The 11,499-nt window shown below is 40.9% G+C and overlaps 1 non-coding gene across 1 annotated transcript; it reads left to right on the top strand.

Annotated features, from left to right (window-relative positions):
• The first annotated feature begins 10,947 nt into the window (after positions 1-10,947).
• LOC112730840 (small nucleolar RNA R71) lies at positions 10,948-11,055 on the top strand. Its single transcript, XR_003166646.1, has one exon. It is a non-coding gene; the product is annotated as a small nucleolar RNA R71 (small nucleolar RNA).
• Positions 11,056-11,499: the final 444 nt, after the last annotated feature.

Here is an 11,499-nt window from a genome sequence, read left to right on the forward strand (position 1 = left end):
TGTAAGCTGTCCTATATGCCCATAAGGCATCTTCTAACTTCCTAGCCCAATCCTTTCTCGTGCTTCCCACTGTTTTCTCTAGGATCTTCTTCAGTTCCCTATTTGCGAGTTCAGCCTGGCCATTAGTCTGAGGGTGGTAAGGTGTGGCTACTTTATGGATTACTCCATATTTGTGGAGGAGTTTCTCCATCTGTTTGTTGCAAAAGTGACCACCACCATCACTAACTAGCCCCTTGGGCACTCCATATCTTGTGAAAATGTGCTTTTTAAGGAATTGGAGGACAATCTATGCATCACAGGTGGTTGTGGCTATGGCTTCCACCCACTTTGATACATACTCTACTGCCACCAGGATATATCTGAAAGAGTAGGAAGGAGGAAAAGGCCCCATGAAATCAATGCCCCATAAGTCAAACACCTCCACTTCCAGGATGAAATTTTGAGGCATCTCATTTTTCTTTGTCAATCCTCCAGTTCTTTGACATTCATTGCATTGGTGAACAAACTCTCTGGCATCCTTGAAGATGGTTGGCCAATAAAACCCACTCTGTAATACCTTTGCAGCTGTTCTCTCTGGTCCAAAGTGTCCACCATATGCTGAGCCATGGCAATGCCATAGTATGTCCTTTATTTCACTTTCAGGGACACACCTCCTAATCATTCCATCAGCGCATCTCTTGAATAGAAAAGGTTCATCCCACAAGAACTTCCTTGCTTCATTGAGTAATTTCTTCATTTGTTGCTTGGAAAATTCTTGAGGTATCTTCCTTCCTACCTTGTAGTTTGCTATGTCAGCAAACCAAGGTGTTTGTTGAATTTGGAAAAGATGTTCATCAGGGAAGTTCTCATTTACTTGATGTGGTTTGTCTTGCTTAGCTTCTTGTGGCACTCTTGATAGATGATCTGCTACTTGATTTTCACTTCCCTTCCTATCCCTCACTTCAATATCAAATTCTTGTAACAGCAACACCCACCTAATAAGCCTTGGCTTTGAATCCTGTTTAGACATTAAATACTTGAGAGCAGAATGGCCAGTGTATACTATAACTTTTGAACCGATCAAGTATTGTCTAAACTTATCAAATGCATATACAATTGCTAAAAGTTCTTTTTCAGTGATGGTATAATTTTTCTGTGTTTCATTCAACACTTTGCTAGCATAATATATGACATGATGTAATTTGTCCTTCTTTTGCCCCAGTACAGCACCGATAGCAAGGTTGCTTGCATCACACATAAGTTCAAAAGGTAAATTCCAATCAGGGGGTGTGATGATTGGTGCTGTAATGAGCTTTCTCTTGAGAGTTTCAAAGGCATGTCTACAGTTATCATCAAAAATGAAGGGAACATCATTCATTAGTAAATTGCTCAATGGTTTTGCTATTTTTGAAAAGTCCTTGATGAACCTTCTGTAGAAGCCAGCATGCCCAAGAAAACTTCTTACTGCTTTCACATTAACAGGTATAGAGAGTTTTTCAATAACTTCTATTTTAGCTTTATCAACTTCTATACCTCTACATGACACTTTATGCCCAAGAACTATTCCTTCCAGAACCATGAAATGGCATTTTTCCCAATTCAACACCAAATTAGTTTCTTGGCATCTTTTCAAAACAAGAGTTAAGTTATGCAAGCAAGTGTTAAATGAATTGCCAAAAACAGAAAAATCATCCATGAAGACTTCTAAAAATTTTTCCACCATATCAAAAAAAATAGAGAGCATACACCTTTGAAAAGTGGCTGGGGCGTTGCACAGCCCAAATGGCATCCTTCTATAGGCAAAAACTCCAAATGGGCATGTGAAGGAGGTCTTCTCTTGATCCTTGGGGTCCACCACTATTTGATTGTAACCAGAATACCCATCCAGGAAGCAATAATAAGCATGGCCTGCTAGTCTTTCCAACATTTGATCGATGAATGGCAAAAGAAAATGATCTTTTCTTGTTGCATCATTCAATCTCCTGTAGTCTATGCACATTCTCCACCCAGTCACTGTCCTAGTGGGGATCAACTCATTCTTTTCATTGGTGATGACTGTCATTCCTCCTTTTTTTGGCACAACTTGAACCGGACTCATCCAAGAGCTGTCTGAGATTGGGAAGATTATCCCTGCATTCCATAGCTTCATCACTTCTTTTTGAATCACCTCTTTCATGGTTGGGTTGAGTCTTCTTTGAGGTTAAACCACATGTTTTGATTCTTCCTCTAATAAAATTTTATGCATGCAAATAGCAGGGCTGATGCCTTTGATGTCCTCAATTGTCCACCCCAAGGCTGTTTTGTGAGTTTTTAATACTTCAATCAACCTTGCTTCCTCATCCATGTTCAAAGAGGAATTTATAATCACTGGTAATGCCTCTGCTTCCCCAAGAAACACGTATTTGAGGTGAGGAGGGAGAGGTTTCAACTCCTGTTTCGGTTTATCCTCTTTCTTGTCTTCAATGAGTATTTCTATCACTTCCTCTCTTTGTTCTTTCTAATGCTCCAAATAGTCGTCTTCAAACATTTCTTCTACCAGCCCTTCTATCATATCCACATTCATGTAGTTTTCTTGCTCTGAGGGGTGTTGCATTGATTTGAAGACATTGATTACCATTTATTCATTATGCACCCTGAAGGTCATTTCTCCCTTCTCCACATCAATAGTGGTTCTTGCGGTGGCTAGAAATGGTCTCCCCAAGATGATTGAGCTGCTTCCTTCCCCTTCTGTGTCTAAGATTACGAAGTCTGCGGGGAAGATAAACTTTCCAACCTTCACTAGTAAATTCTCCCCAATACCATTGGGTGTCTTGATTGATCTATCGGCCATGACTAGTGACATCCTGGTGGGTTTAATTTCTTCTATGACAAGCTTTCTCATCAATGATAGAGGCATCAAATTGATGCTGGCACCTAGATCACACAGGGCGTTTTCCAATGTTATCTTGCCTATGGTGCATGAGACTACAAAACTCCCTGGATCTTTGAGCTTTGGTGGGATACCCATCTGGATCACAGCGCTACATTCTTCAGTGAGCATGATAGTTTCTTTTTCTTGCCAACTTCTCTTCTTGTTGATTAGCTCCTTCATGAACTTGGCATATAGGGGCATCTGCTCCAGTGCCTCAGCCAAGGGAATATTTATCTCCAACTTCTTGAAAGTCTCAAGGAACTTGTGAAATTGTTGGTCCTTTGCCTCCTTGTTGAATCTCTGAGGATTTGGCAGTGGAGGTACAAAGGTCTTCTCTGCTTGTTGCTTTTGATTCTTTGTTGGCTCTTCAATTGCTTCATTCCCCTTTTTTGGAATTTTTGATTGTTCCTCCTTTTCTTGAGTTTGCTTTGAAGCTTGCTTGCTTGCCATTGCATCATCATCATTGGCTTCCTCTGTGTGTGTTGGCTGTTCCTCTTCTAGTGGTCTCTTGCTGCTCTTCAATGTTCTCCCACTCTTTAATTGTATTGCCTTGCATTCTTCCTTAGGATTTAGAATTGTGTCACTCGGCAGTGAGCTTGAAGGTCTCTCAACAGAAATCTGTTTAGAGATCTGCCCAATCTGCCTCTCTAGGCTCTTCATGGAGGCTTCATGGTTCTTGGTTGTCATTTCCTGGTGTTTCAACATTTTGTCTATCAAGGTCTCCAAGTTAGTGAGTCTTTGAGATTCAGGTGATGCTTGTGGTGGGTTGTGAGATGTGGATGGTGGATGGTAGGCATTTTGGTTGATGGGTTGGTTATTAGATTGGTACTGGATGGGGTTGGGGTAGTTGTTTTGAGGTTTTCTGTAGGGGTTCTGGTTAGTTTGCTGCTGGTTGTGGTTTTGGTTGTTTCTTGAAGTGTTTTGGTTTGAGTTCCTCTTTCATGGTTGTTGGTTTTTGGTGTGATTATCTCCCCATTTGAGGTTTGGGTGGTTCTTCCAGGATGGATTGTATGTATCACCATACACTTCATTTGGTCCTTGGTTGTGCATATACTGTACTTGCTCTTATTGTTGTTCTTCTTGAGTTTCTTCATTTTGCCCCCATGTGGATGATGGTTGGCTTGTGTTAACTGCTGCAACTTGGAGGCTATCAATCCTCTTGGTCATTTGCTCAAATTGTTGTTGAATTTGCTGCTGCATCATCTTGTTTTGAGCCAAGATTGAGTCCACCCCTTTTAGCTCCATTACTCCTCTCTTTTGTGATGGTTGGCGATTTCTTTGATGAGCAAAGAAATATTGATTGTTGGCCACCATGTCAATAAGATTTTGAGCTTCTTCTGCTGTTTTCATCAGTTGCAATGATCCTCCAGCTGAGTGGTCAAGTGATTCTTGAGCCTTTAGAGTGAGTCCTTCATAGAAGTTCTGTAGCTTATCCCACTCAGTGAACATTTCTGGTGAACATTTCCTCAGCAGAGCCTTGTATCTCTCCCATGCTTCATACAGATTTTCAGCATCCAATTGCGTGAATGTTTGCACCTCAGTCTTCAGCCTGATGACTCTTTGAGGTGGATAGAATTTGGCTAGAAATTTAGTCACCAAGTCATCCCAGCTAGTGATGCTTCCTTGAGGAAAAGTTTCAAGCCATTGTGCTGCCTTGTCCCTTAATGAGAATGGGAACAGCAGAAGCTTATAAGTTTCAGGATTCACGCCATTGGACTTGACAGTGTCACAAATCCTTAAGAAGGTAGATAGATGTTGATTTGGATCCTCCAATGGTCCTCCCCCAAACGAGCAGTTGTTTTGGACCAATGTAATAAGTTGTGGCTTCAATTCAAAGTTATTTGCATTGACATTAGGGGTGAGAATGCTGCTTCCACAATGTCTAGCATTTGCAAAGGTATAGGAGGCCAATACTCTCCTCTGCTGTGGGTTATTGTTAACCCCTCCTCCTGGATTAGATGGATCTCCTTCCATCTCGTGATATTCTTCCTCAGATTCTTCCTCTCCAACAATATTTTTCCCTCTTTCAGCTCTTCTCAACCTTCTAAGAGTTCTCTGGTCAGTTTTAGATAAAACAGGAATGGATCTCCCTGTACCTGACATACAAACAAAACAAAAGAAACACCACCAGTAACTCTTCAGTCTATTGCTAGAACGAAGTTTTGTTTAAGCAAAATTTCAAACAGTTAGCGTGTCAGTCAAAGATTAGAGAAATAGAAAATAAAAATGCTAGATCTAGATCACCACCTCACTTAATCATTGTCAATCTAATCAATCCCCGGCAACGGCGCCAAAAACTTGATGTGCGAAAAACGATCCGACACAAAACTCACCGGCAAGTGCACCGGGTCGCATCAAGTAATAATAACTCACGGGAGTGAGGTCGATCCCACAGGGATTGAAGGATTGAGCAATTTTAGTTTAGTGGTTGATTTAGTCAAGCGAATCATGATTTGGTTGAGAGATTTATGATTTGCAGAATTTAGATTGCATGGAAAATAAAGGGAATGGGTAATTTGCATGAAATTAAAGAGAACTGAAATGTTAAAGTGCTAAATCTTAAAGAGCAAGACATTAAATGGCAGAAACTTAGAACGCAAGAAATGTAAATTGCAGAATCTTAAAGTGCAAGAAATGTAAATGGCTTGAATTGTAAAGGGAATTGGGAATTGAATTTGCAGAAATTAAACAAGGAAAAGTAAAATTCAACACACAGAAGAGTAGAAGATAACTTGAATTGAATCGGATCTAAAACGAAATTGTAAATGGGCTTGAAAAGTATTAAACAGAGAATCGAAAATGGGAAATCCAGATCTCAGGACTCAAGAGACTAGATAACCAAGTCTAGATCTCAATACCTTCCTAGATCCAGCAAGAACAATTGCAAAGGAAATGAAGAAATGTAAATTGCAGAGAAAGTAAAAGAAGAAGCAATTAACAGAAACTGAAATTCAATGATGCGGAAAATTAAACAAGATCCCAAGGTGAGATTGAAACAGAATTTCTTCAATTCTCCACCCAAGATCCGAAGCAAGAAAAGTAAAGAGTATTCAAGCAGGAACAAGGAAGAAGAGAGATCAATTCTCCTCCCCAAATTTTCTTGAATTAAAACAACAATACCAAAATGTAAAGGTGAGCTCTCTACAAAACTACCTAATCAAAACCGAAAAGAAAAAGCTCCCTAGAAACTTAAATCCTCATCTATTTATACACTTTCTTCAAATGGTCTTCAAGCCTTGAATTGGGCCTTTGCTCTTGATGGAATTGGATTGATAGAGGCCTTGGTTGATTGCTCTTGGAGTTGGAGAGAGAACCGAAGTGAACCGGGTTGGGAATTATAAAAGCTTGAGTAAAAGTTTGAGTAAAAGTTTGAGGCAAACTTTTACTCAAACTTTTTACACCAGCTGCCCCATTCTTGCTGCTACCAACGTTTGAGCTAAAGTTTGGGGTCAAACTTTTTCTCAAACGTTGGCCCCCTTATGCACACTCATGGCGCCAACGTTTGCCAAAAAGTTTGAGGCAAACGTTGGCGCAAACTTTTTGTCTCCAGGGTGTGTTGCTGATGGCGCCAACGTTTGCCAAAAAGTTTGAGGCAAACGTTGGCGCAAGCTTTTTGTTCCCTGGGGTGTTTTCACTTATTCCGAAAGTTTGAGCTAAAGTTTGAGGCAAACTTTTGCTCAAACTTTTTGTTCTCTCTTGCTCCTAGCTATTCCTTCTTGCTTCAACCTTTCTCCAAGCTTTCTTCACTTATCATCAAACAACCAAACACATCAAAGCTATGCTCAAAATCATGAGTTTGTCATTCTTTCATAATATGTGGCAATTATAGCATAAATCCTCATGAAATTGCATTAATTCATCTATGATTGATTAAATCAAAGGAAACATGAAAATCTACCCAATTGGCTTGCTTGTGGCTCAAGAAAGTGCATAATTCAATTGAAAACAAAAGAAAAAGGCTAGTGAAACTAGGCTAAGATGACTTTTCATCAGAAACAACAGTGTTAGCATCATCAGTGCGGGTAGGAATTGCTTCCACCCATTTGGAAATGTAATCCACAGCTAACAATATATAGAAATAACCATTAGAATTTGGAAATGGACCCATGAAGTTAATGCCCCAAACATAAAAAATTTCACAGAAAAGTATAATTTGTTGAGGCATCTCATCCTTCCTGGATATATTACCAAATTTCTTGCATGGAAAACAAGATCTACAAAATTTAGCAGCGTCTCTAAAAAGAGTAGGCCACCAGAATTCACAGTCTAAGATTTTTCTAGCAGTTCTTTGAGGGCCAAAATGTCCTCCACTCTCAGATGAGTGACAGGCCTCTAAGATGGACTGGAATTCTGATTGAGGCACACACCGTCTAATTACCTGGTCAGCGCCACATCTCCATAAATATGGGTCATCCCATATATAATATTTAGACTCGCTTTTCAGCTTGTCTCTTTGATGCTTAGAAAAGTTTGGAGGAAAAGTGCGGCTAACTAGATAATTAGCTACAGGTGCATATCAAGGGACTATCTCAGATACTGCTTGCAGGTTATCAAATGGGAAATTATCAGCTATAGGAGTGGAGTCATCTGTAATATGTTCAAGGCGACTCAAGGGGTCTGCCACTAAATTCTGGTTGCCACTCCTGTCCTTAATTTCCAAATCAAATTCTTGTAATAGCAGTATCCAACGTATAAGCCTTGGTTTGGACTCTTTTTTAGCTAATAAATACTTTAGAGCTGCGTGGTCTGAATACACTACTACTTTAGTACCAAGTAAATAGGCTCGGAATTTATCCAGAGCAAAAACAATAGCAAGAAGCTCTTTCTCAGTAGTAGTGTAATTCGACTGAGCGGCATCTAAAGTTTTAGACACGTAAGCAATAACAAAAGGATCCTTACCTTCATGCTGAGCCAGTGCTGCTCCTACGACATGGTTGGAAGCATCACACATTATTTCAAATGGTTGGCTCTAGTATGATCCTTTCACAATTGGGGCTTGAGTCAGTGCGGTCTTCAGCTTATCAAACGCTTGTTTGCAATTTTCACTGAACTCGAACTCAATATCTTTCTGCAGTAGCCTGGATAAGGGAAGTGCTACCTTACTAAAGTCCTTAATGAACCTCCTGTAAAAACCTGCATGGCCAAGGAAAGAATGGACCTCCCTCACAGAAGAGGGGTAAGGTAAACTAGAAATAACATCCACCTTTGCTGGATCTATAGAAATGCCAGTGTTAGACACAACATGTCCTAGTACAATCCCTTGTTTAACCATAAAGTGACATTTTTCAAAATTTAATACCAGGTTTGTACTAACACATCTATCTAATACTCTAGATAATCCATCTAAGCAAAGGCTAAAGGAATCGCCGTATACGCTAAAATCATCCATAAAAATCTCCATACAGTCCTCAATAAGATCGGAGAAAAGACTCATCATGCACCTTTGGAAAGTAGCTAGTGCATTGCACAAGCCAAAGGGCATTCTCTTGTAAGCATAAGTCCCAAAAGGACATGTAAAAGTGGTCTTTTCCTGATCCTCAGGAGCTATATGAATCTGGAAATAACCTGTGTAACCATCTAGAAAACAATAATGTGATTTACCTGACAGGCGATCCAGCATTTGATCAATGAATGGAAGAGGATAGTGATCCTTACGGGTTGCTTGGTTGAGGCGTCTGTAGTCAATGCAGACCCTTCAGGCGTTCTGAACTCTGGTTGTCAGGAGCTCTCCATGCTCATTCTTCACTACAGTGACTCCAGACTTCTTTGGCACCACTTGTACTGGGCTTACCCATTCACTGTCTGAGATGGGATAGATGATATCTGCCTCTAGTAGTCTGGTCACTTCCTTTTTGACAACCTCTAGGATAGTGGGGTTCAGTCTTCTCTGGGGTTGACGGACAGGTCTTGCTCCCTCTTCTAAAAATATCCTATGCTCACAGACTTGAGGATTGATGCCTACTATGTCTGCCAAACTCCAACCAATTGCCTTCTTGTGCCTCCTCAGCACACCAAGTAGCTGCTCTTCCTGTTGAGAAGTGAGTTCCCTTGCAATGATAACCGGAAACTTCTGCTCGTCTTCAAGGTAAGCATATTTGAGGTGTGGAGGAAGGGGTTTTAATTCTAACTTCTGATCATGTTCAGGCTCTGGGTTGTCTGAAGCTGGTAACAGTGGTAAGGCATTGTCATTGTCCTCTGAGAATGTCCCCACACTTGGGCCTTGTCCTGTGTGCTTCTCTTCAAATTCCTCCTGGTGAATTTTAGCCACGGTTTCATCTATAATGTCACACTGGAGGATAGAATGATCCTCCGGAGGGTGCGTCATAACTCCATTCAGGTTGAAGATCACTATTCGGCCATCTATTTCAAAAGAGTATGTTCCTGAAAAAGCATCTAATTTAAACTTTTAGGTCTTCAAGAATGGCCTTCCGAGTAGGATTGATGATGGCTTGTCTGAGTCATTTTGGGGCATTTCCAGGATATAAAAATCAGTGGGGAACGTGAGTCCCTTAATGCCCATTAAGACATCTTCAGCAACTCCAACCACTGTAATAATGCTTTTATCTGCTAACACAAAACGAGCTGCCGACCTTTTTAAGGGAGGGAGCCTCAAAACATCATATATAGACAAAGGCATTATACTCACACATGCTCCTAAATCACACATGCAGTCAGAAATTATCACACCACCAATAGTACAATTAACTATACAAGGACCTGGGTCACTACACTTTTCAGGTAAACCTCCCATTAAAGCAGATATGGAACTTCCTAAAGGAATAGTTTCTAATTCATTAATTTTGTCTTTATGTATACATAAATCTTTTAGAAACTTTGAATACTTAGGTACCTGTTGAATAACATCAAATAGAGGAACAGTTACCTCAACCTTTTTGAATATCTCTACCATTTTTGGATCAGGTTCTAGCTACTTCCTAGGCTTCCTTGCAAGTTGTGGAAATGGAATAGGAGTGGTGTCTTCTGCAGTGTCTGCGCCTTTTGATGCTTCCTCCTGTGGTCGAGCTTCTTCTTTTTCAGCTATGTCCTGTATGTCTTCTTCCTCTTCAACATCTTCTATTTCCACTACCTCTTCAGCTGAGGCGTGTTCTGGTGAGCTTGGCTCCTCCTGGTTCCTCTCCTGCAGTGTGGTTCCGGACCTTAGGGTGATGGCATTAATACCACCCTTGGGATTGGGATAGTTGAGAGGGAATTCCACTAGAGCTCAAAGGTTGATTATTGGAGTTATTCATTGAACCAATCTGTGAGACAAGAGCTTGCAAAGTAGCGTTCAGACCATTCAGAGTGGCATTAATGTTATTTTCTATGGTCTACTGTCTCCGATCAATTGATTGTAGTAAGTCATCATTAGCAGAAGAAGAAGGATAGGTAATTTGAGAGGTCTGCTGTTGGGTATTCTGTGGTCCTTGGGATTGCCTTAGGTGAGGTGCTCTGTAAGGCTGGTACTGGTTCTGCTGCCTGTTGTTGTTGTTATTCCACCTCTGATTCCCCTGATTATCTTTGCCTCCTCTATTGTTGTTGTTGTCCCTCCAATTCTGGTTAGAATTGTCCTGCCATCCATGGTTGTAATTGCCACTTTGATTGTACCCTTGGTTAGGGCGGTCATAGAAGTTATGAGTGGCTGCCACGGTGTTGTCTTCCTACTGGAGCTACGGACATTCATCAGTATAATGGCTATAATCAGCACAGATTCTGCAAACTCTTTGTGGGACTAACTGTTGGTTTTGTTGTGCTGGAGAAGGTTAAGCTTGCTGAACTTGTTGTTGATTCAATTGCATCTGCTTCAGCAAGTTGGTCATTTCACAGATACTCTGAGTTAAAGTAGCAGTCTCTCTGCTAGAGGATACTTCTGCAACGGCTTTTGCACGGCCTTGTTTCTGCCTGTGATTCCAAGTAGATTAAGCTAAGTTACTGATCAATTGCCATGCCTCATCAGTGGTCTTGTACTTTTTCATAGACCCATTGCTAGCACTTTCCAATGTGGTCTTATCTTGGGGCCTCATGCCCTGTGTGACATAACTGAGTAACACTATCTTGTCAATCATATGGTGGGGGCAAGTTTCCAGAAGATTATTGAAGCACTCCCAGTACTCATAGAGAGTTTCAAAATCATCCTGAACAATCATGGAAATATCTTTCCTCAGTTTATCAGTAACTTCAGCTGGAAAGAACTTTTCCAAGAATTCTCTTCTCAGTGTATCCTAGTTGGATACAATTGCTGCTGGTTGAGTGTAGTATCACTCTCTTGCCTTCCCCTCAAGAGAAAATGGGAAAGCTTTCAGCAAAATTGAAGTTTCATCTGCACCATCACGCCTGACAGTAGAACAGGCTGCTTGAAAATCTCTCAGGTGCTTGATAGTCTCTTGAGCAGGCAAGCCATGAAACTTGGGCATCAAATTGAGTAGTGCGGTCTTTATTTCAAAGTCTGTAGCCACCGCTGGGTGATGCGCTTGAAATGGTTGCATTGTAAAATCAGGGGCTCCAGCCTCCTGGATAGTAACTCTCCTAGCTGCTGCCATGTTACCTGCATGTAAAATAACCAAATCAATAGAACGGGGGCTGGTTTCTTTCTCAAGTGACATTTCAGATCC

This window comes from Arachis hypogaea, chromosome 12 (genome assembly GCF_003086295.3).
Source record: "Arachis hypogaea cultivar Tifrunner chromosome 12, arahy.Tifrunner.gnm2.J5K5, whole genome shotgun sequence".
NCBI classification, from domain to species: domain Eukaryota; kingdom Viridiplantae; phylum Streptophyta; class Magnoliopsida; order Fabales; family Fabaceae; genus Arachis; species Arachis hypogaea.